We start from the raw sequence: 25,625 nt of genomic DNA on the forward strand, positions 1-25,625 counted from the left end.
AAATATTCCAAGTGTCTAGTCAGTCCCACGGTTACCACTTTAATTATGAATGGCTCTCCCTGTGAGACACAGTGATAACTGCAGTGCTGCCTTGTTATAAATACAGTATCTTCTGTGCTATTGTTCAAAGACTCCTTTGGAAGCCTGATTTAATAGTTGAGCTGAGTGAATAATTCAAAAACTTTTTATCAAGTACTTGTTTAAATTCTTAAATGAGCTCACCATAACCTTTTTATGCACCCCTCCTGCATGTGTCATACAAGTATTAGAATAATTGAGTTTTACTAGTGCAAATGTTTCTGTGAGGCAAATTTTCAGAGCTTGATGTATGACTGTTTATGGAAAGGGGAATGTTAAAATCTTGCACACCAGTATCCATGCCAGAAACTCTCATTTGCTTACTTAGGGAAAGGAGAGGGGATGCGGGACCCTCGGCTTCATTTGAGCACTCCCAGCTAAGTCCATCCATCAGACTGACTGGTATGCAACTTAAAGGCTGAGCACGTGGTGAAGGGAACTCCAGTTGTATCTTTTTTTCCAGGCCTTTCTAAAACAGTAGCAGTACTTCTGTTAATTTTTGTTTTCCCTGATAAATACTATTTCTGACTTTATTTTCTTCTCTTCCCTCTTTCTATGAGAGCAAGCAGAACATTTGAGCTGCGTCTACTGAGCATCAATGAGTAGCTTAGCACTGAGAACACCCATGATCCTCTTTTGAGTTGGGTCTTCTCAATGCACGAAGTCCTGCTTCTGGAGGAGAGCCTTGCTGATGGGATCTTAGTTCTCTGTGTGGTTCTCTGTCTCTGATCTTTACTTAAAAACTCCTTAAGCAGATGAAATGTGTGTTGGGAAGTGCAGGTGTTGTGCTGAACATAGCTGTGGAACATTGAGCTTGCAGCCTTGTGTGGCGAAGCAGATTGCTGGAGCGATGAAGTAGCTGCTGTTGAAATCCTCTGCTTCCTTCACTTGCGATTGTTCCAAGTTTTAACAGTGCAGAGGCTGGAAATTAGCTAGGCATTCACTCCTAGGCCTGTAAATAGGGACAAAACCAAACCATAGCATGGTCTTCAGAAGTAGTAGCACTTGTTCTGGTTCTCAAAAAATGCCCCAAAATGCATGACAACAGCTGATCTTGAACGTGCAGAGGACAGCTGGTGATGTGTCAGATCCCAGTAAAGATATTCATCTTTTGGTTTTCCGAAGCTGTCATGTGCATGAATTCTTATTTTAACTGCAGCAAGATGAGCTGCATCCAGATAAGCACCAATGAGCATCGGTCCATTGTGACTTCTTTTTTCCTTCTGTGAAAACTGTTGACTGAGGAACAGCTACTCTATGTCTTTTTGTTTCCTCGTAGTGCATTGAGTACCAATGGTTCATCAGCTCCAAATTGCTAGTGCTGGCTCCTCAGACTTGAAAGCAAACACAAATGTGCACTTTCTTTGCTTGTTTTTAATTAATTGTTGGTACAACAAGGGTTGTTTCATGACAGGAAAGACCCAACAATCTTACATAACGTGCAGAGCAAGCAGGCTCTGTCTCGTCATCCTATTATGACACTCCCACCGTAGGCAACGCCCTTTGCATTTTGACAAACTTACACTTATTAGTGATGTAAAACTGCACATTAAGTAATCTGTACAGTTGCTTGTGTGCATTGTATATTTATAACAAGATATTGGCTCCTCAGACACTGCGATGCAAAGAATGAGTGAAGATGGGTAAGCAATATTGCTCCCATTTATTATGTGGGGAATATGAGACATGGCAGCCTTGGTGAAATCCCCTCTAAATCTGAGCATTTGCCAATTAAACTGTTGTAGTTTACGATGGAAGCTGTTGATTGCAACAGGCAATATCTCCAGTGCGAGGAGGGTGGGTGCCAGCTCTGCCTTGAGTGATGTGTGCAGAGATGTAGGCTGCTGGCAGAACTAGAAGCAGCTGCTGCCTGCTGGTTCCCTTTTCCTGTTCTTGGTCACCTTGTGTTTTATGTCTTTGCCCATATAGAAGCGTAATATACGTTTGTATTATTTTTGGTTGCCTTAATCTCATTTAGCATTGTAGGGGGGAAAGCTGCTAACAACTTGACATCTATTTGGAATGGATGGAGTTGTGAAGAATAGCACAGTTGGTTTCTTCTTAAGCTATGTGCTGTTTTCTGCTGCGGGTGTTTTGATTCTTGTTTATTTTGCAAGCTATTTTGGAGAAGAATAGTCTGGGAGAGGGGAAGGAAAAGGCAGGCTTTACCCATGCAACCATCATTGTTAGCCCTGACTTTTGGTAGAAGTTTGCTTCTTTGGCCTGACCTTTCAAAAGTTGAGAAATGTGGTTCTGTTTGTATTTCCATCTTTTTACATTTTAAAACAATTGTAACTATACCAGATTGTTTGAACGTTAATAGGGAGAATGTTTTTCAGTGTCCTGATGGAGTTTCCAGGCAGCTTTTCGTCAGCCAAGTACTACACCAGGCTCTCAGCAGTGGGGTTTGCTTGGTTAGCTTGAAGAATCTGCAAAGCAACTGTTCAAAATTGCTGACACATGTTAAGTAATGTGGAAATCACCATCCTGCTCTGTTGAAATCTGAGTGCTCGCATCTGCAACACGAACAGGATCTGACCCTGAAAATTATACGTGAACTGTCTTAATCTGGAGAGCGTTTCCTAGATGGTGTCTTCTCTCTGACCTGAGGTGGTTTATCTGGTTGGCCTTGGGTATTGTTTGATTGTTCTTTTTTCTCTTTTTAATCTAACTTTCTTCCTTGCTCACTCTTAAAAAAAATCTCCTGTTCTACCTTGTTGATGTATTTTTGAGTTATTCAACCACATGCGCGTATTTAGCAATACTAAATAATAATAATAAAGATCTCAATTCCGTGGTTGAATATCAAGAGGAGCCGTGCTGCCAGTTGGCAGCACTGGGGCCTGCTGTGGACCTTGATGTGAGAGCCGATCCATATCACCACGTCAGCATGGAGGAAATACGTAGAAACCTCATGACCTGAGAAGTCCTGGGACTGAGTTCTGAGGTTGAGTGCACCCTCAGCATGTTTGCATATGATGCTAAGCTGGGTGGTGCAGTTGAGGTGACAGAAGGAAGGGATGCCATCCATATGGACCTGGTCAGTTTTGAAAAATGGGCTCATGAGAGCTTAATGAGGTTTAACAAGACCAAGTGCAAGGTACTGTGGGGGCAGTCCCTTCCAACGTAAGCCATTCTGTGACAATTCTAGCAATAACGCTATTAAAATAATGCTTATCATTAAAGAAAACCACCACCTTCCATCTCTGTCCTGCAAACCTCTGCTGCTTTGCTCTGGAACAGCTGTAATCAGCCCGTACAGCTTCCCTTCCTTCTGTTGTGAATAAATCTGGCCACCTTATCTTCTCCATCGGAAAGTCTTCCCTGTTTAACAGCCTCTCTAGGAGAACATATAAAAGGGGCTTTCACTAGCTAACAGGAAGCAAAATGAATAGAGGAACTTTTGATAATGGCCTGTCTGTCTGAGCACAGGATCAGCCCAACGAAATTGTACCAGATTGGTGAATGATAGTGCTTCAGCTGGGGCCAGAATTATGAGTTTTTAATCTTGAAACAAGCAAAGACTTCTTCCTCTTAAACAGTCATCAGCTCCGTCTTTGATTTCGGGCTTGCAGTCATCCATCCTCAGCCAGTTTGTTGTTGTTTTTTGCTCTTGCTGCAGTCTGGTTTCATGAGTCTTAACGAGCCTTGGGTCAATTTTTTGTGCAGAAGTGGTTGTGGGAAGACCCATTAGTGCCCACATGCTCCTGCCAGTGCTCCCAGTAACCATCCTGTGTTTTTGGGCAGTCTGCTTTTTATGCCCATGATAAGTTCTTGCATTTCAGCTTGGTTAATTGCTTTAGACCTGGCTTGTCTGCTGCATAGTGCCGGTTTTATTGCAGGCCGATATGATCCATGTTTGAGGAGTTGCAGTGGTATAATACTGGCACCACCAGTGGAAAATGTCCTGCCGTTTCTGATACGCTTGCGGCCTGAGGAGCATCTTTTTGTCACATGTTGCTGCCTGAAATGCAGCGTGATTCAGAATGAATTCCTTTTCCTCATATCAGTGGAACGAGAGTTTTATCCTGCTAACTAAAATGTTTCACCTTTTTTTTGTGTTGTTTCAGACACTTTTTCTTGGATTTTAGTGGTAGAAAACTCAAATGGCATCTTTGCTTAAGTAAATGAAGCAAGACCTTTTTATGGGCCCTTTTTAGAATCACTTCCCCTATCTAAATTCTTCTGCGTGTTGTGTTGTAATTGAGAGCTGCCCACCAGCTGCACTACGTGTGCTGTGGCTAAGGCTAGAAGGATGTAGTAAGCAAAAGTAGGGTAATGCCTGTAGTACAACATGAGGACCTCATTTATTAATATAATCACATCAAGTGGACTTGGTGGAGAATAATGAAACACAGCTTTCATCTGCGTGTAACTGCGTCATGTTATCAATTTATAAAAGTTTATTTTTCCAAGAGTTTCTCTGCTGTTTTTATTATTATTATTATTATTGGGCCTTTTTTGAATATCTGCTTTGTTGGCATTGCTTAATATCATTTTGTTAGGAAATGAAAGCATGTTACTTGTTCTCCATCCCTTTTGCTTCCCTTATTCCCTCAACAGTTCTTGGAAAGAACTTTTTGACGTGGAGGACAAATCACAGGATGCTCAAGATGTGTGTTTACTTATTTATTTTGTCCCCAACAGTGTGAGAAATCAAATACACCCTTTTCCCCCCCTCACGCATTCATTTCCATATTCTCAACCCATCTGTGCCTCTGAAATGCTGTAGCCGAGCTGTCTGGCGGCAAACAGAGTTTCTGAGGGCTGATTGCAAGCAAACGTTCTTGTTTATTTCTGAGTACAGTTGCAAACCTTGCTACTGTGCTTTTAAATAACAGAGAAAACGAGCTCTCCTCCAGCCCAGCTGTGATGTGCTTGAAGAGAAGGACAGACAGAGCACTGCTGTGCCAAAAGGCACTGTTTTCCTTTTTGTGTTGGAGGGAAGATTCTATTGACCCCTGGTGCAAGGCAACAAGTTTGCCTGTAGATATGCAGCTTATTTGGTGTGCTAGCTGGAGCTGTTTGTGATCCTGGATGAGGCCGAACAGTGACTGCAGCCATCAGAGGGAAATAGAACATCCTAGCATCTGTACTTGCAGCTACAGATGATCTGCTGCTCTTTGTGAAGAGTCTGTGTAAGGCTTCTTTTCTTCTCTCCATTGTGTGCTGCTGAACCCAGGGCTGTACCCACTCTCCCTCCCTCCTTTCTGATCTCCTTCTAGGGGATGGCCAGCTTGAAAGCTGCTGGGCCCTGTCCCTTGAGATCAGAGATCTCAACGAAGTAAAGTTAATGCAGTTTCAAGCCAGACCTTTGCTTCAGTCTGCTTCTCCATGGTGTTTGTTCCTCTTCACACTGGTCCTGCAGGGCAGGAGAGCCGTTAGGCAGCAGTTTTAAATCCAGCGGACAAGCAGAGCCTTTTAACTTTGTATATTAGACACATCTATGAATATGTGCAGAGCGAGCTAATAAATAACCTGGGGAATGGTGGTTAAGAGGAAAGGACATAATTAATCCTGTCGTGTACTCGGCTTTAAAGTTGAGTCCAGAGCGGTAATGTGTTATGCTAGAAAGGTAAACACTGTCATTATTCAGCAACGAAATGTGCATGAGGCTGACACTGTTTTCCTCCCTTTGATTTAATAATTTTTTTTCTTTGCACTGGTTTTAATATCTGAGATGTCCTTTGGTACGGTGAGGCCCTACTCTTTCCAAAGGGTCATTGCTCCTTTATTTTAACTCAGCTTTGTCAGCACAGCAGCATTCACACACAGACCGTGTGCTGTTCCAGAAGGCTCTGACCACGTGCTCAGCTGTCATTCCTGCAGCGCAGGAGGGAATCGGTTTTATCAGGTGATCCCTTTTCAACTCCCAAAACTGCTGTGTCTGACCCAGGTCAAAGGCACATACTATATAGAAGAAAAAAACACCCTTCCCCTGATGGTGGAAGGATGCCTGTTGCTTGTAGAGATTCTCACTGTGTAGAAGATCAAATCATTCAAATCAGATCATAGAATTATTAAGGTTGGAAAAGAGCACTAAGATTGCCCAATCCAACCATGAGCCCATGCCCACTGCCCATGTCCCTCAGTGCCACATCCCCATGGTTCTTGAACACCTCCAGAGATCTGTATGTGCGGTGCTCTCTGTGTCTCCCTAACAAACCACAGCACTCAGAACTTTTTCTTCCTCCCCTGTTCCCACCACTGTCAGTTTAAAAGGGCCTGGTAATAAAGCGGTGTTGTAAATTATATTTCTGTGCTCTGTCAGGGTTCTTCTGATTCCAGAAAGCTTGCACAACTCTCAGGAATGTGGAGAGGAAGGGGAGTCCTTCCCTGCTATGAATCCAAAAGACGTTGCATGTTGTCAGCTTGCACAAGCTCTTCGAAGTATGACATATCTTTTCTTATTATTTTATGTTTTTATTGCTGATGAGTGAGATTTTGGTAGGAAACTGATCACCGTAGTGGATGGCATGAAGCACGTTGAGTAGAGTGGCTGTTGCTAAATGGTTAACGTGCTGTTTATTTGATATCTAGTAGTCTTTTTATTTTGCTGAGGCAGATACAGGGTTTCCCAGCTCCACAAGGACAACCGTGGGAGAGATGTGTTGGTTTTAGGTTTCACCACTTGAGTGATGGGGTTAGCCCAAGACAGAGATACATCCCTGGGTATGGAAATGCTCTTGGCCCAGATCTTGTCTAGCGATGTAAAGCCTGAGAAAGGACCAAGAGGTCAACTTGAGCTTCTTAAGGAATGCAGTATATGTTCATTCTGTGGCATGTTGCTGTCTTTTTTTTTGTTCCTTCTTCTTTTAATTTCAAAAGGGAAAATTTTTGACTACAAGCTCAAGTGTTAATTAAAAAAAAGAAAGCTTTAATTGTAGCCTAATTATTTATATCAATAAGTGTAATTATTTATATCAATAACACTGAAGCATTAATGATTAGGAACTTTAAGAGTCTGCCTCTTAGCTCCTCTCCTCCACCTCACCTGTCTTCCTACCACCCAGCTGGGCAGTATTCTCAGTCTGCAGACATTAGGATTATTGATTTCTTTTGTACAGATAGCAATAGCTGTGTAACTGCTATGCACTTCTCCCATTATTTGTTCCAGGAGTGAACTTTCTCTGTTCCCGTCAGTTAAATGATTGACTTTTTTGATGGCGTATAGAAAACTGAACCTCTGGAACTAGCTAAAATGAACAGAAGCTTGTTTCCTCTTTGCTCACATAGGCACTTATTCACTTCCCCATCTGCTTTGATTTTGAAGATCGCTCAGATTCTTCCTCTGTCTGACCCACTTGGCATAAGCTACAGAAGATTATCTTTCTTCAATAGCCAAGTTTGTAGGGCTCCAGCTTATTCGTAAGTAATCCTTAGAGTTTTGAGTGCTGCCTTTCTTTTCCTCCCCCCTTGAAAAGCTGACGCTGCCATTCATCTACGAATGGAGAAATGCTTTTGCAGTCTGTAGGTAGAGGGGAGAGTTGGCTTAGTGGCTGTGCAAGAGGACATGAAAAATGTCCGACAGAAATCAATTTGCATTGAAGTGCCGGCCTCTACAGTTACTAAACCTTTGACTTGTACGTGTTTGTAGATATAAATGAGTAAGAAGAGTAACAGAATGAATATATTTGTTTTGGACTTCCCTAAATAAGGAAGTGGTGAAAAACAAAAAACATATGAAGGGCTCGAAGTGATCATCTTGCTGTCTTTAAAACCCAATTTCAGTAAGGCCATTGCCTGTTGTAGTCCTTTGCTTTTGTTCTGAATGAAACAAGGGGTGATTTCACATCTGCTTTTTCCTGGTGCCTGGTACACATACGTGTAGTATCAACAAACTGTTTTGTTTACTATGAGTTTTTTATCCTGATAGGACTGATCAGGATCAGTTATTTATCCTGATTATTTATCCATTAGAGGCAACAACCAAGTGATCAAGTGCCTGTCTGAATGCCGGCACATCCAGTGCCATTCTATTGCCGGGAATCAGTGTTGACTTCATTAAAAATGAAGCTTAGGACTTGGAAAAGGCAGATGATAATGAACATGAGGAGGGGGGGGAGGGGGATGAAGCGTTTTGGGTAATAGGGTGACCTCTGGCTCTCTAACTTTGTTTACAAAGTAGCTAGTTTTTTTCTATTATAGAACATGTAAAATTTTACCTCCAAGGAACTTGAGTTCAGTGGGTGGAGGAGTTCATAATGCTTTCAAGGCTTGACTTCTGCTCATTATTCATGAGTGACTTCAGTATCTTCACCAACTGAGAGTGTTTTAAGCTTTAGTTCATCAGGCTTTTCGAAAGACTACAAACGTGCAGATGGTGAGAGGCTGGGAGGGAGGGAGCCCTTGGCCTCTATGCACTGGTAACATTTAAAACTCATATGGATACAGCTCGGGTAGACATCCACTTCAACATTCCCATGAAAAGCTTATGAGTTGGCAAGGTTTCAAGGCCTGAAAAAACACTCTGTATACAAAATGTTTTATTAATGTTGAAGGAGTAATGTTGCTCTATTTCAATGTCTGCCACTGCGTAGAATAAGTTAAACTTGTAGACTTTGGCTTTTCCCCCCGAATGAAACTAAAGTGTGACTTCACATCTGCTTTCTCCTAGTAGCCTTGTATTAATTGGGGGTAGACACACCTCCAAGCTTTGGCTGGGTTTCCTGCTTCTCCTTCCTTAATTCTCCTGTAATTCGAGGTGAATTCATGATTCTTGGCCCTCAGTAGGGGTACTGTGAAATGCACTCAGTGTAAGCCTTGATGTTAAGCATCACATCCCACTTACTTGCCATGATGACTTTTTGCCTCCTTTTAAGCTACATGTAAAGGTGAACGTGAAGTTAGGCAGCTGAGAAAATGGAGTAGCCTCTTAAAACTTGGCAAGTCTGGTTGGCCTAATGGGTGATTTTCTTTTACAGGAAAAAAAAAAATATATATATATTTTAAGACAAATTAGAGTTGTAAAACATGAACTTTAAGGTGAAGTTGCTGAAGATGATTAATTTTTGCAGCCGTGATGCTGGGTAGATAGACAACTCCAGTGCAAAATCCCAGTTTACAGCTCCCCAAATTGGTGTTACTGTTGTAAGATGACCTCTGCATCAGGGCTGGCTGGTGAATGAGGCAGGGCTGCGGGACAGCTGAAGTGGGGAGCGCCTGCAGTGCACACGGCATCGGGTTGCACTCTGAAAAAGGAGCCTGAATTCAAATCCTGAACACTGGCTTCTTTCAGGGCTGTGCAGCCTGTTTGCAGGGTACTGCAAGCGTTCTTTGGGACTGGAATAGAAGTGAGGGTGTGTGACTTGCAAGTAGCTTTTTCTTTCTTGGTCGTCATATTCTCAAAGATTAAGTGAGATTGCTTCATCTTCTCCTTATTCTTCCGATCTGTGAGTACTGCTGCATAACTAATGAAGCAGTTGGAGTACTCTAAAAGTGCTGCAGGATTATAAAATATTATCACATTTAGGTATGCATGCTCTTAAATGTTGAGGTTTCCATCTCCCACTGTGCATCTGCTTGGATGGGCTGTGCAGGTTCTCCCTACTCTGGTTCTCTCATCTACTCATTCCTCCCTCTTGACCAAAGCCACCAGATCTTCCTGCCGTGTGTTCAGCAGTCAGTCCTTTGGAAATCCAACACTTATTTCTTGCCAGCTTTTACATCCCAGCCCCTTTGAAGCTCATTAGTGCTGTTGTCTCCCATTACCCTGTTGGGTTGCTTCAGTGCTGTCATGGACATGCTGACCTTCTTGCCCAACTGAAAGCCAGCTGAGTATTATTTGATTTTTATTTATTATCTATTTATTTATGAATAAATGTCTGCTCGTTGGATCAGAGTAAGCTGTACTTTTAGGTAGGCTTAACCACAGAAATATTAAGGTTGGACAAGACCTCTAGAATCATCTAATCCAACTGTCCAACTAGCACCAATGTTGCCTGCTAAACCATATCCCTAAACTATATCGCCTGCAGATGAAAACTGGGGTTTAGCACTGGGCTTTGTAACTAGTGATGTAGAAATACCACCTGCATCACCAGAATTGAAATCCCTTCCATCTGTAAAAGAATGGAAGCTCCCTGGGTCTGCCTGTTACCTGTTGCCCCGGTACCAGTGCTTACAGCTGACATGCTCTGAAAGAAGAAAAGCTCGTGTAACTCAGTCTGTGTCCCCTTGCTGAGCTGAGGCCTTAATTCAAGCGTGGATAAAGCCAGGAATTTGATCAGGCCTCCTAATGTTGGTCACACTTTGAATGAAGTGAAATGGAGTAGAGCCGAGTTACAGGAGACAAGATTTTTCTAGTGAAATTTGAGGTGTTTGGCACACCACTGAAAATGTGTAGAAATAGTCCCCACCGAGTTTCCTGTACTCAGCTCCTTGCTGCTACCCTTGTGTTTTGAGCAGTTAAAAGGGAATAATTGCTTTTTTTTTCTCTTCCCCACACAGTAAAATACGTGGCACTGCTCAAATTGTGAAGTCCTGCAGGCCGGGTCCATCAGTTCATCTTAATCTGGGATATACCTGCTTTGGCAGGGGGGTTGGACTCGATGATCTCTAAAGGTCCCTTCCAACCCCTACAATTCTGTGATTTATGACTTAAAACAGAGACAGTGAGTTTCTCTTAATCTTGAATTAGGTCTTTATTCAGCTTAGTGGAGCAGGGAATATTCTGACATGCCGGGACCCTTCTGCAGGGCATTGTGTGGGTTTTCTTAAAATAAAAATGAGGGGAAGGGAAAGGAGAATAGGTCAGGTGGTGAAGTGGTTTCAGTCGCTATTAATGTTTGCCTACTGCAGCAGTAACTCATATTTCGTGGCTTTTCCCAGGGCTGGGAGAGGAAGGAAAGGAAGGAGGAAGCTGGCTGTACAGTTTTTGTTGAACTGATGCCTGTTACAAAGCAAAGTTTTTCTGCTTTGTGACATTCAGCATCCCTGGGAATATAAAGGAAAAATCTATATATATAGGGAAAATCTGCACAGATTGCAGTCTGTCTATTTATTTCAGGGGCCATGGCCCAACTAACAAACCAGTTTTGCTTAATCTGTTTTCTAATTAAGCATCTTAAAGGAATGGATTACTAGCATTTATTCAAAGCATCTGTGAATCCTGCCCATTGCTCTTCATGCTGTGCAGGTTGAAAGACTTTGCCTGTGCACAGGTTGCTATTTTAAATTAATTGTATGGAAAAAAAAAAAAAAGGAGGAGGGAAGTGATTGGTATTTAAGGGCTATAGATAAAGCATACTGATGGCCTTTCTGGTTAACTCTTGAATGTTCAGCATAGGAGCCAGGAGCGAGCTGCAGCAGGGCTTGTGTGTCATCTTTGTGTGTGAGGAATTTAATGAATCCATGGTTTACATAATACGAAAGAGAAGACCCTTCTTTCTCTGACTTATGGGAGCAACTCCACTAAAATCTGAGCTGCTATTCACATGAAGGAGGATTTGCAGATTGCAGCCTAATTTAGATGCATTTATTTGTATAAGACCAGCTCCATGATACAGATAATGCACAATTTATTATGTCTGTTAAGCTTTTGGATTTCCATCCAGTTTAGGAAGAATTCACTGGACTTCATCATTCTGTAAACTGAGCCTGTCATTTCCTGAAGGGTAATAAACAGCACGGGCAGGGCTTGCAATGCCTTTACACAGAAATGCTGCTGTGCTTTGGGTGTTTGTGGCCTGCCTAGCACAGAACACCCAAAGGACAGCTTCAGGTACCTGGGCGTTGAATATTTAACCAACCAGAGGCATGGCTGGTTGAACATTGCCTGTGATTCTGACTTGGTACGTGACTTCCAACGTGCAGGGATAACAAAGTGCTGCTACATGAGTGCTGGGAAGTGTTGGATGTGGGCTGAGCTTGCAGCTCTGTTTTGGGGAATTATCTTTTCACAGAGGAGTTTTGTGTTCCCAAAGGGGACCTTCTGTCAGCCCTTCCAGACCCAAGGGCCAAGCAGCAACCTTCACAGTAATCCCTTGCTGTGCTGTTGAGGATGGTGAGGTGGAGGTGGGCAAAAATAGTCATCCCTTTCATTTGAGCAGTGATGTTTGTTGGAGAAAGGTTCTTCCTGTTGCCCCATGAGTACTCAGGGTTTTATTTAATATTTATTTTCTCCTGCAGCTCTAGGTCAGAAGGGGCTGGAAAATTCTCCATCAGAAATTGGTAAGAGTGTTGTGCCTGCCTTAGGGCACTTTCCTTGCAGTCTGTGCAACTGCTGCCTTCTGCTCTGCTTTGTGTTACCTTGGAATAGTTTCCTTCTGGGAACACAATGCACCTGAGAGTAAAGATGCAAACTTGTTGCAATAGTTAATTGTCAAGGCTGCTGATGAGGAGTAAGTTCATGTGGCCAAAAGGAATGATCACAGCTTGTCTTTAAGGGGAGAGAAGTTGGGTGAGGGAGCTACATCAGTGACAGAACCTTCCAAAAGGGAAGAAATACAAGCTGTAGGCTCTTTGGCTTATCTGGGGGAAGAATAAAAAGGACTAAGGGATCTCTTTCCTGTGGTGCCATGCAGTAGGGTGAGGGATGTGATGGTTCCCAGCAGCGCAGCTGGAGAGATCAGGTCTTCTCACCTGAGATGTCATGGGTTTGCGGGGAGAAATTCTGCAAAGTAAAAACCATTACTTCAAGTCCTGAAGAGAAGCGCTGCTTGGTGGCACATCTTGGTGTTACGGTGTTGTGGCTCAGGTGTTCTGTGGTCAGAGGACACCTGGCCATTATGTATGTGCTTAGGTGAGTTTGGGGTGGATGGGAGCCTGTGTTACCTGATGGAAAGGACTTTTCCCCTCTCGTAATGTCTATTTGCTGCTTGTTTCACTGTGCAATAGAGACGCACATGCTTACAATAAAAAGAAGAATGATTTTGCATTCTTCTCCGTTGCTTTTATGTGGGCCTTTTGGCTCATGACTCACAGGCTCATTTAGAGGCTTCTGAGCCAAAAATGTAGCTGCGTTTTTCTGTGTCACATGCTTTCTTGCCAGGTCCGGTAATAGCAACCATTGGACAAGTGTAACACAACCTGCCTTACCCCAACTGTGTGCGGAATCAGACTCGTGGGAAGCTCAAGATGACTTTCATAGCAAGGAAAAAATGTTATGGCTCTTCCTCTTTCCCCTCATCCCTGGGCATGTGCAGATTTGTTAACACCCTGGATTCTTGTGGAAATGGTAGTAATAGTGAAGGAAGTCTCTGACTTTTGTGATGGAAGATCTATTGGCGGTGACTGGATTGTGAGATCGTCCTGGGAAAGCAAGGCTAGCAGTAAAAGAGAGGATTTGAATTACAGTTGGGAGGCATAGAGAAATGCTTAGTTTTGGCAAATGATATGTTCAGCTGAGAGAGGAAATGCAAAGCAGGGACCCGGCTGGATTCTCAGCGTGGCTTGCGTTCCCTGCGCGATGCAGATGTTTCCCAGAGCAGTTTACCAGCACGTTTTCCACATCTTCAGTTTCCCAAATGGTATCTTGTCTTCACACTCTCAGCTCTTTAAGATAAACTGCCATGAGAAGAGTTGTCCTTCTAAAAGATGGTGTGAAGGAGAAATAGAGCAATCTCCTGAAGTCATTTGGTGGGCTGGTAGTTTGGCACTTCTTGAAAACATTCTGGAGAAGCCCCATGGAAGCAATCAGCTGCATCTGATCAGAAGACAACTTGTAGGCTTTGTGAAAGGATGCAACTGCTGAACTGGAAATAAATATGCAGTGTTGGATACCTCCCGTAAGGCACTGAGGTTAAAAGATGCTTTCAGTGTTTCCTGAAGTTGCAATAGAGGTTGATCTCTAGCCCATCCCTTCCCTCTCGTGCAATATAAGGTTTTGAAGTGCATTTCTGTACAAGTATGTGAGAGTATTTAAAATGATGAGAAATGACCCGCACCCATTTTGGCTGTATCTGTTGTCCTGCTCAAGAGCTGTGACTGCATTATATCACTGATGTTCGTACAGATACTCTGCAAAACAAACAAAAAAGCCAACTTCCAAATTATTTCCAATGCACTCAGTATTTATGACAGTAATAGCCTTAGGGATAGTAATGTTTATTTTTGCATATTCTTTTGCCTTGCATATTTGTTTGTTATTTTAATAACTTGCAAGCTTGTATTCATGAAGCTTCTGATCCTTCATCAGTACGAGCTGCGACTGTTAGAACTTTTTATAAGTATTTTGAATAAGCCTTTGCTGGCTTTCCTACCAAAGTCCATCTTAAACTCGCTTAGGAAGCACTGAGCTGCCACTACAACTTCTCTGAGGTAGCATAAGCGCACCTGTGTGCACATGGATTCTCCGAGCCCCAAAAGAAAAAGCAAACACATTTCCTGTGCGTGTTAAAGGAGCAGATTGCACTAGTCTTGGGCTCTTTCTTCACCTTTCCTCATGAATTAATCTTGCAGGGGGCTGAACACTGGCCCTTCTAATCCAGCAGTGAGCTTATTTGCCTGTTTAATGCCATCCAGGCAGCATTATTGCTGCTGACCTTGTTGACCCACTTATTTGTAAAGCAGTGCACACTTTGCTGAGCAATGCGGAAGGCTCTGAGGTCTTGGCTCTCTGGTGGGCTCAAGTGCTTATTGCTAGCAACTGATTAACGAGTACTCATGGACAATAAGATTATTTCATTTGGTGTCAGCCAGCTAAAAATTGCAGCCAGTTCTACTCACCTCTGTGCTGTCTGGCAGTGGATAGGTTTCGTTCCATGTCTCACATAGAGGGCAGGCTTTAAAACAGGTCCCTACCTTTAGAGGTATAGGTGGGGCTAGTACAGCAGCGCTGGGCAAGTTGTTTTTGCTCCGTGCTTCTGGAGTTAATGCCATCTGTGTCACAAGCTGTTAGATGTGGCTGGCTTCATAACTTCCTAAACAGTTACATTTCTCATGATTTTGCATCAAGACCTATCGATAGGAATGAATGTTGTCTGTGCATAAACTGTGCTGTTTGCTTTATCCTATTGCCTTCAGGTGGTAGGAGAGTGGAAGAGTCTGGGCGCAGAGCAGTAGCTGAACATAACAAGGTGAATCAAGGGCAGAATGGGAGGCTTAACTTGCAATTTCCTTGCCTTTGTTGGTTTAAGTCTGACCCTCCCATTTGTTCAATGTTTTGTATTTCATTTCCTCAGTTGCTTAACGAAAGGTTGTGGCCAGCAGAGGAGCTACTGAGGTGGGGCATGCAGGATTCAAATCAAGAACCTGTGTTTTACTTCCAGCAGACGCATAGGTTATTAAAAAAAAAATAGGTCAGAGAAAGTAGACTGCAGTTGCAGAGGTGTGGAGGAAGCTTTTAGTCCTGGGTGGCTCCTAATTTGTTCTGTAGCCTTGAGGATGAAAAAGGAAAGTCTGACCTGAATGTTTTGGTGATGCTCGAAAGGAACTGGATGGGTGCACTTCTGAGCAGCAAAAGGGGATCTGATCTTGTCCTGGAGCTCTGTGTTGAGCTTTTATTTCCAGCTGTAGCACTGTGCTCCTTTCCACTCCCAATGCTCTGGCAGTTGAGAGGTGTAACTTGCAGAGGAAAACATTTGCAGTCCAAGCAGTGGAAAAATTGCTGAAGACAAATTCTTTGGGGTTGTTGGTCTTCAGCTTGAATTGCTCCTGCGAACATTTACAGATGGACCTAATCCTGAACTTATGGGGCTTGAGTGGAAAATGTGGGTGAAATTTGTCAGCCTCTGATGGAAGCAACTGAACTTTACAGGATCCTCGTGCTTTCCTCTGACCCAAATGTCATTTCAGAAAAGCCTGGAAACAAACAATCTCTTGGCCTGACATACCAAGGGGAAAAGAAAAAGCAAAGTCAGTCAGTCAGTAGATGTTAATCTCATGTAGAAACACTGGAAAAACTTTGTTTTTTCTCTTTGTGTGCCACCACCCTTTCATTCTTTCTTAGTCACCCACATGCATGTTAGCCCTTTGCCACTCATGACATTTGCATGCAGAGATCTCTGTTGCTTGGGAGTTAATCAGCTTTTTGCTGTCCTTCCTCCACCTGAGGTTCTCAGGAGATCTCTTATTCCTGTGTCACCTGCAACAATTTAGGTGTAAGCAAAGAGCCCTTTCCTGCCATTTTACTACCTTTGTTTTCAGCTACCTGTAGAAATATCATTTCATTTTCGTAGATCTGAAGCATATCAGGGAATGAAAAAACAGAATTGGCATCTGTATCGCTGCTCTTCACGGCATGAAGTTCTAGTTTCTAGTTGTAACAGTGCTATGGAAAAAGGGTGTCTGAGTCCTTAGACGTCACAGTGAGCATATTAATTGAGCGTATCTTGGAGCACTTCATAGGTACAGATCAGAAAAATGATGTTTAGCAATAGATGTTATCTGCAGAGTAACGTCTAGATTGAAGTCTGCTGTTGTTCAGGGCAGGGCACCTGGAGGGGAAAGAAAGAAACACAAGTGAAATTGTTATCTTGGAAAAAGATAACTCAAGCATCAACAAATGAAAAGCACAGAGAATAAGGCTATTTGACCCAAGGTAAGAACAACATTAAATATGATGCCGTGGTCCCTGCCTTAAACCATTTCCCTTCAGAATTAAATCACAAAGTACTGAGCAAACCTGTGTCTTAAAAATAGGCAAGTGTTTTGGATCTTGACTGAGTGCCTGCGTGTGTGGTCACCTGTAGGGACCAGTATCTATCCCAAGCAGTAGTGGTTTAATGAGTACTACTTTTGCTGTTGAGCTTACTGGTGATATGGACTATCAGCCAGGTGGACTTTTAGCAGTGGTTTGGTTCTCCATGCCCAGCATCACTGTACACTGTTTTGTCCCTTTTCCCTTATTGATAGGAAAGAAAAACATCCCAGGTCAGACAGTGCTGTATATTAGCTATGGTCAGCTGAAAGAAAACAAGGAGCAAAATCTTTACCGGTCCTGATAATTATGGTGTATTAAAAAGGCTGTACGTGCTATTGATGAGTCCCTCTCAGCTCAGGAAAACCAGTTAAATATCGTCGGTGGCCTGTTTTGTTTTGCTCACACTAACCCTATTTATTGTTGCGCAGGATTACGACAGGTCCTGGGGAAGGCAGACAACGTGCAAACAGATTAGCATCAACTACAGGAATATGGCAAAGGGGAGATCCAAACTATGTGGGGTTGTGCTTGCAGTGGGTGAATCACCACTCACACAGGTGCAGATGGGCAGATAGACACTGGAAACCCTACATGCACGTGGAATTGCGGGCTGTGCCTTTGTTGTGCTTGAGTAGCACCCTCTGGGACTGTTGCCACCCAGGGTATTGCACAAGCAGGCAGGTACAGGTGTACTGGCCAAAGGGTGTGTGCTGCAATTACAGTCAGCTGTAATGCTGACTTTTTTCCTGCAATGCTCATTGCGTTGGTCAATGAGATCCTTTGCTGTATACCTGTAAGAAGGAGGGGAAGTCTGTTCAGTGAAAACTGCTTTTGTTGTTTTAACCCAAGCAGGGGGTGGATGGGAAGAGAATTACAACAGCAGCAGGTGCTTGGAGGGTCATAGGTAGATTTGTTGTCAATGATTTGGACACAGGTTACATGGATGCTTGCTGACTTGTTTTGAAAGTCTCCTTACCAGGAATTGCTGAAGCACTGGGCTGTTTCATTGTTGAGCAAAGTCCGTGCTATGAGCTAATGCTATCCATTGATGTCCTCTGCTTCTCTGCTTGCAATACACTGAGTAGCTATGACCTGTCTCCTTTAAAGTTCTTGCTAAAAGTCTCTGCCTTTTGAGAGGGAAGGCAAAAATACAAAAACAGTTGAATGAGAGCAGTTTCCTTGTTAGAGGAGGGGGGGGAAAGTTGCATGAAAGTGAAGCAGATGGACCATTGAAAAACTCTCCGTGGTTATACACTGTTTGCTTTCAGCCACCCGCTGATGTGAGCTGCCTGATCTGCTGTGGCTGCAAGAGGCTCAGAGCAGCACCCTGCGATAAGATCTGCTGGGGCAAAAAATGGGTCTGCACATGACGGAAACAATGGATAAATGTTGTGTAGTGTTCCCAGCTCTGCTGTTGTGTACTTGGTCATATTTTTGGTGATGAAATGTCCACTTGCCCAAGCTCCTTCCCAGGGGTTGGGATGGAGCAGACCCAGCAACGACCCTGCAGCACAGGATGTGCCTGGAGGCTTCGCTCCTAGTCCTCAGTGATCTATAAAGTAAAACCTCTGAGCTCTGCCCGCTCCTTGTGGCCTCACAGAGCCTTGTTCATTACCAGCTGTACAGCCACAGCCCACGGAGCGGCTGTTGAGCCCTGGTGAGACAGCAGGGATGGCCTACGGGACAGGAAACACGTGGGAGTGAGTTCTGGAGTCTGTCAGCATTCAGTTCCTTTGTTGACTGTACCACTTGGCTGATTTCGAAAGCCCAAATAATGCTTCTTGGCCCTGGCACTGGTACGGTGTTTTTCATTTGACTGCTTAACAAAAATAACTAAGAAGATGCTGCTGAGCTGCAATTTGGTACCATGTTTATTGATGGTAACGTGTTAATATAGCAGAAAAGCCATTTCAAGCCAAATGATTTCCCAGTTATGCTATGCTATGAATAGAGATCAATATTATCTGGAAGTATTAAAGCCTACTCAGGAACAGAAAACCCACTCAGCTGTCTTGGGATATGTATGTTCACTTCCACATAAGCTGCTCATGCTGTGAGTGCTGATCAAATAGCTAAATTGCCATGTTTATTGTCACAGTCAATGGGTGATATCTCTCTGTTGACCTGGTGCTGATAATGCTTTCTTAGAGCTGCAGCTGGGGACGGGGTTGCCCAGCAGTGCAAAAGTCGCTGTGGTTGTAAAGCAGCAGGTTGGAGCTGAGCGATGCCACCTCTGTAATGTGACCTGGCACTGGAAACAGCAGCAGCTCTTCTCTTGCTTGGACAGTGTTTGGATGTGTCTATTGGGTTTGGATGCAGATATGGCAGATGACTGAGGATAAGCAGTGGGTGTTTGCTTTGGAGCATCTCTTGTGGATGGTGCTGCTGCTAGAGCAGAGTGCTTCCCATTCTTCACCCTTCTCTTGCTAGTGCCTCTCAGTGATTCTGGTAAAACATCATCCCCAGTTACATCCCTGCAGCTAGCTGCCCAAGTGCTGAATTGCTTGAGCTGTTGTGCAACGGCCTGTAATCTGAGCACTGGGTTGCAGATTTTTGTTGCATCATTAGACCTTCTCTTTCATTATTGGTTTAGGAACATTATACAGATCTCCTTATTTATATAATTAAGCTCTACGTAGCTTTGGTGACAGGTTGTTTTGAGCAATGAAATAATGTAATCCCACAGTGCCTGGCACACCCGGGCTGCCTGGCACCCTGAGCAGCTGCTCTATGGGCAGGGGACATTGATTCTCCATGGGGACACTGATGCTGGGTGGCACTGGGTGGCACTCTGTGTGGTTGTGTGGGTGGGGAGGTGGTGGTTGCATCCTGGGCGGGTTGCTGCATTTTCTGGGCCTGTCTGTTCCTCTCCCTGCACTTAATCCGTTTGATCTGCGAACAGCTTGGCAAAGAGACCCCAGCTGCTTCCTCTGGGGGCTGGGCATGGGGACCTTGGTCATAGAGCCACAACAGCATGCAGCGTGGGCTTGCACTTGGTGCTTCGTACTAGCACAGCAGGAGAACATTTCATTGATGTTCATTTGTGAATGCTTGTGCCCTACTGGAATCACAGAATCATAAAATGGTTTGAGTTGGAAAGGACTTTAAAGCCCACCCAGTTCTAATCCCTGCCATGAGCTGGTTGCCCTCTACCAGCTCAGGCTGCCCATGGCCCCATTTCAGCCTTGAGCACCTCCAGGGGTGAGGCACACACAGCTCTCTGGGCAGCTGTGCCAGGGGCTCACTTCTCTCTGAACAATTTTCTTCCTGACACCTAACTTAAATCTTGCCCCTTTTGATTTAAAACCATTCCCCCTTGCGCTGTTGCTATCAGACCACGTAAAAAAGTTTACTTAAAAAGTAAAACTTAAAAAAGTTTTACTTAAAGTAGAGAAAGGAAGTTGGTTGCAGTATGTGCATGTTTCTGTCCTTATCAGAAGGTTTCTAAGTACAGTAATCACTGTTTACTGTCTTCACTTTTTTTTTCTTCTTCCCAAGTTGGAGTGCCTTGCAACTGCTAATGACTTTGACTTCATTCCAGTGGCCAAGCAGTTCTTTTTCACTCCATTTCTCAACTGAGAATTGAGACAGAAGCCACAACTAAGTGACAGTTTGGAACAGTGAGAGCATAGGGTTGATGTCATTGCCATGATGTCACAGCTGTGCTTTGACTGGGGCATTGGTCTGTCTGACCTTCATGAGCCAACCTCATTTATCTTGGTGTCTCATTTGCAGCCTCTCTTCCTTTTCTCCAAGTCACGCGGTGCTTTGCAGGGTGACGGGTCACCTGCCCTGGCTGCCTCAAGCCTGGCTGTTTCAGGGAAAAAGAGAGGAGAGGCAGAAAGATCTGTACCAGAATTTAAAGACTTTGTCTTCTGGGAGTGGTTGTGGGCTTGAGATGTTATTGCTTCTGTTTGCTTTGGCTTTTAGCTCATTGCTCCAATATGGTTCTCCAGCAGCATAGGGAATGGTGATTTTGCTCTGGTGATTCATTGAAGTGCTAAGGTCCAGCACACCTAAACTTACACTTAATTCTAAACTCCTGGAGCTAGACTGTGAAGTCTTCTGTAGCCAGTCAGCTATGGTGCTAATATGGAAACAGTTTGAAGTCCTTACTGTACAAGGCCACCTAGAAAACAGTCGTTGCTACTTGGGATGGATTCTGTGACTTGGATCATTTTAAAGGAGATCAAAGCTCTGGAGCAAGACCTAATTTTCCTCTTAGTGTATCAGTGAAAAGTCTAATGAGGCACAAAAACACTACTATGCCATTTCATTTTTTTTTTTCCTTATAGTTTCTGTCTTCAGCATGGCAATTGTGGTGTGGCATGTAGTTGTATTGTATTTGTTAACTATTATTTTAAAGTGCTTAGCTGTTCTCCATGTAGTGTGCCAAGTTTGATACTGCCTGCTAAACAAAACTTATCTGTTTGGCTTTGGAGGAACCTGGTGTGTGTGTGTGGTAAACGTGATGGCTGCATTCAAACCTCTGCTGTTCTGGTAACATTTAGTGTGATGCTGTGGTTTGTGGACACTCTTTGCCTTTACATCTGTCCAAAATAAGGTGGATTTTAAGGGAAAGATCTTTTATTCCCCCCCCCCCCCCCCCCTTTTTTTTTTGCCCATGTATGTTCATAGCCTTAGCAGATGGGTTTGTCCTACTGAGTTGCATGGCTGCTGGGACGCTGCTGCTCCTGTCCAGCTGCAGTGGGACTTGCTTGGCTTTCCCTGTGGTCAGTGGAGAAGAATTTGGTGCCGTGAAGGTGCCTTCATAACATGTGAAATGCCTTGTCCAGGCTCCCTTCCCTAAGGAATTAGGAAGCATAGCTAAATCCAACTTCCAAAAACATCTTGTGAGCCAGCTTCTCCTGAAAGCCCAGCAGGGACAGAAAAAGGACTTCCTGTAATGTGAACATTGTGATGCATAAGCGTAGGCTATATATATATTAAAAGCAACCAAGGTAGTAGCAGCATGCAGATGTGTGTCCAGTAGCTGAGCTTTCCTTGACGTCATTTGATATGTAATTATAGGGAGATTTTATGGCATGCAACAGCCAAAACTTGGAAATACTGCAAAGGTTTGTTTGGATGTCTTGGCTGTGGGATTGGCTGTGTTTGGGCGTCTTGGCTATCAAAAGATCCCGGCCGTATGAAATAATCCCAAATAATCAGCAGTTCATCTCCCAGACTGTTAATGTCCTGTTCTTGGTGCTGGGTTTTTTTTTTGGAGTTTGTTAAAGCTTCATTATGGCAATTACAAACAGATGGTGAGATAACTCATTTTACGTGTCAAAACAATCAGTTTAGAGAGTGGAAAAAAAAACAAACCCAAACAGTGCAGTGCTTCTCAGAAGAAGAAATTGGATTTGTGTTCAGGGGAAAATTAAAAGACAACAACAAAACACACACAAAACCAAGTAGGAAGTGGTTTCTGTGTGATGGTCGTGTTTTGGAAGTTCTCTGTTGATTGACTTGGTTCTTGCAGAAGAAGCCAGCTGAGCACTAGAGACCCTGGGTTCTGCATGCTTGGGTTCTGTTGAGCTTTCAGGAGGGCCTTGCTGGCCCCTGCCCACCTTTCATCTCTCCACTCCTCAGCTGGCTGCTCCTAAATGTGTTCTAGACACAGATAACTCTCTCTCTTGCTGTGTTCATTTATGAATGTGTAGTGAGTACCTTATGCTGCTTGGCTCCTTTGCCCATAAAGATGCAGATCACCCATAAATCATTTGGCTTAAGATCTGTTTGAACTGAGATCAGTTCCTCACACTGTTGCTGCCTGGCGGAGTGGCCATGGGCAAACCCCTTTGCTGGCTGCATGTCATCATTGTGCTGTGATGATGTGGAAGAGATTTATGTGTTTTCTTCCTTGTTTAGCAATATGAGCATGGCTATAAGACTTAATTGTTTTTTAAAAAAAGTGTGTGTGTGTATATATATATATATATATATATATTTAAGATACATATAAGAGAGGTGATGTCTGTGTTTGCCAGTGCTGGGAAATTACTTCCCAGTAGAGGATGAGGGGAAATCCATCCAGGGAAACCCTTCCAAAATGAGTCTAGTTATACATGCAGAAGTTATCTTGATGCATCTCCATGAGGAAAGGAGAAACCTTTGGGCGGTTAATCCCTCAATTTGGACACCTTTACTGAACGTGAAGGCTTTTTACCTACAGAAATAGAAATATAAGACTTCTTAATATTCTTTGCACTTTCTCGGGCTAAGCTGAAAACTCCTCCAGAATAAACTCAAACAAAAAGCCCCAGGAGAGTAATGTCTTTTTTGCAAAGCTGGTTGATTTTCTCCACTTGCTAATACTTTCCAAGTCATAAACATCCCAGTGAGTTTTGCATGTGCGCCTCCATATACACACCCTCATTCCTTAATGGGTATGATGAGAAATCTGCAGTGATTCACTGCACACTCACTGTGTATTTACCAGCGTTATCTCTGCCTGTAATGCTTGCCAGCTTACAGGAGTAGCAGTAAAGCTTGCTGAAGCTCTGCGTGGTATTGAAAGCCAAGTTATCAGTCTCACAAACAAGTGAAACCACTGCACTGTTGTAGTGTATGCCTTGGAGAGAGCTGCTGATCATCACTCTCTCCGATCAACGTGGGTTCACTACCAGGAGCCTTGGGTTAATGTTTCTTACTTAATGTAGTTAATCGTTGCCTTATCAAACTGTAACCACGATTAACGTGCAGTCCTGAAAGCAGCTCTGCAGGAATGCTGGAGGGAAGTTCCAGTCTGTTTGCTTCTGACTGTGAGGGAGGTTTTTACTGGTTAATGAATCCAAAGGACGTTTGCTTCCTCTGCCTGGTACTGAAGAGTTCAGGTAGTTCTTTCAGCTCAGTACTTTGCCATGGAGATGTAATTTAGAAATGTGACAACAGAATAAGGAGTCACAGGCTTCTTATTTTTCCCTCTTTTCCTCATTGCTTCAAGAGGAACAAGAAGGGTAAGCTTTTTTTTTTTTTCCCTTTTCCAATATGAAATGGTCTCTGCTGAAGTGTCTATGGAAAATAAAACCCTTTTCTGCCTTCAGTGCCCCATGGTGCCTCACAAAGTGCAGTCCCTGTCCCTCAGCAGGAGCCCACCAGTAGAATTAAGGGAAGTTTTAGTAACAGCACTCTCAAAGAACTTTCTGCACAACTGGTGTGGCAGAGTTCAGGTTCTGCTGTGCCTTTGTGGTTGAATGAAGGCTTGTTTTGCAATGCTCTGTCTCTCAGCTTTTACCTTCCCCAGCCAATTCATGGAGCACAATTGATTTTCCAGCTGCTAGCAGGCTTTGCCATTGTTCCTGCTTGTAATTGTGCTTTGAGCTGTGCAGATTGGATCAGGCTGTGAGATCCCTCATTACAGGCAGTTTCCCAACTGGTCAGTATAGGAGCACTGTCTCTGGTAGAGTAGGCAGCACATTGAGCTTGCATTGGGTGCTGTGTGCCTACCCACAAACACTACTGGTGTGGTAATGAAATGATGGACGGAGGTGTCCCAGTGACTGTCATTTAGGTCATACAATCTCTCACTCAACATTTAATACACCAAATCACAGCCTGTACTCTTTCTTGACTTGCCATTTGGTCATTTTAACTGTTCTTTCCAGGTGTGTTCCATAGAGCAGGCTTAGCCCTGGGGCTGGGGCAGGAAATCTGCCTGTGGAGAAGTGCATGGTTCCCCATCAGGGTTTGGCAGAGGCTTGCTGGTAGATTATGGGCTTCATCTGCAGACTCTCACTGGCCATCAACTTGTGTTGGGTGCTTTTGTCTTCTCTAACACACCTTGTGATAATGAGGGTTCCCGACTACTTTGAAGGGGTTGGGTGTAGGGGGATGAATTTGCAGGATTTCATGTTCAACTTAAGGGTGACAGATACCAATCCAACTGTACTGTGGAGGGGGACAGGGCAGGATCAAGCCCAGTCCTGCAGGTGGGTTTCATGCTGCCCTCACAGAATCCTGGGAGCAGGCTGCTGTCTCCTATCTGCCCACAAGGCATAGGTTGGTGGAAGGTTTCCATACTCCAGGTATGGGGTAGGTGTATGCTCCCAGGCCTTGTTGCATCCCGGTGACTCCTCCTTCTTCTCTTGCAGGAGCTGAACCTTGGGTCCTGCTCTGCTGCTCTATGCTCACTGGGGGAAGGCCTGGAAGGACATCTTGGATTGTTGGTGCTGCTTCATGCAGTTCAAGTAAGGTCACGTTTTTTGACAGCTCTTGGGTACAAGTGAATGCTGAGGCGAGTTGTTTTGGGGGGATGGGTTTGCCTGGCTTACCTGCTGGATGGCAAGAGCAGATGTGGGTATCAAAGTATGTGACAAGCAAATTTGACAGTTAAAAGGAAAATAGAATGGTGTGAAGAGTGCTGAAGGTGCTGGTGAAGAATTACATTTGAGACTCTATCTCTCACAAGTAAACTCGCAGCATGATTCATAGTGCAGTTGTACATGCTCTCACTGTTCCATTGAGTGTATGACATGGTGTGAAACAGTCCATAGCACTTAAGGCACCAGCTGCTCTTCCCTATTATTTTAAGACACTATACAGTTGTCCCTGGGGGTAGACAGGTGGTTGTGGTGTTCTCAGCCTGAGGGTTTCTTCAGAAGTTGCTGGATATAGGAGTTGGGGCACACAGGACTCCTGCTCAGAGAGCATGGCTCCTTATGGGCCCGATGGGGGCCGGTCCTGCAGTGCTCCAGGTGTTGGTTCAATGTTGCTTTTTCAGTTCTCATAACCTCTCAGTGTGATGAACCAGGTCAGGGGATGGATCTCACTTGCAAGATGACATGTAACTACTGCAGGACTGTTAGGAGATGTTGTGTCTCGTGCAGTTATACTCATTTTCTCCAAAAATACTTAAGCTGGAAAAAACTGTTAGCCTAAAGCAAAGAAACTGTGGGTGTCTTCTTTGGAAATGGGTGCTTGCAGAGCTTGGGCTCTGACAGAGGGCTGTTTTCTCCTCTTT

The 25,625-nt window shown here is 43.9% G+C and overlaps 1 protein-coding gene across 3 annotated transcripts in view; it reads left to right on the top strand.

Annotated features, from left to right (window-relative positions):
* Positions 1-25,625, top strand: part of AKAP13 (A-kinase anchoring protein 13) — a 188,498-nt gene that overhangs the window by 10,918 nt on the left and 151,955 nt on the right. For all 3 annotated transcript variants that reach the window (XM_072345260.1, XM_072345262.1, XM_072345263.1), the window contains exon 2: positions 24,757-24,852. The gene's annotated coding sequence lies outside the window, so the exon portion shown is untranslated. The remainder of the gene's footprint in view (positions 1-24,756; positions 24,853-25,625) is intronic.

The sequence above is a fragment of the Excalfactoria chinensis genome, chromosome 10 (genome assembly GCF_039878825.1).
Source record: "Excalfactoria chinensis isolate bCotChi1 chromosome 10, bCotChi1.hap2, whole genome shotgun sequence".
Taxonomy (NCBI): domain Eukaryota; kingdom Metazoa; phylum Chordata; class Aves; order Galliformes; family Phasianidae; genus Excalfactoria; species Excalfactoria chinensis.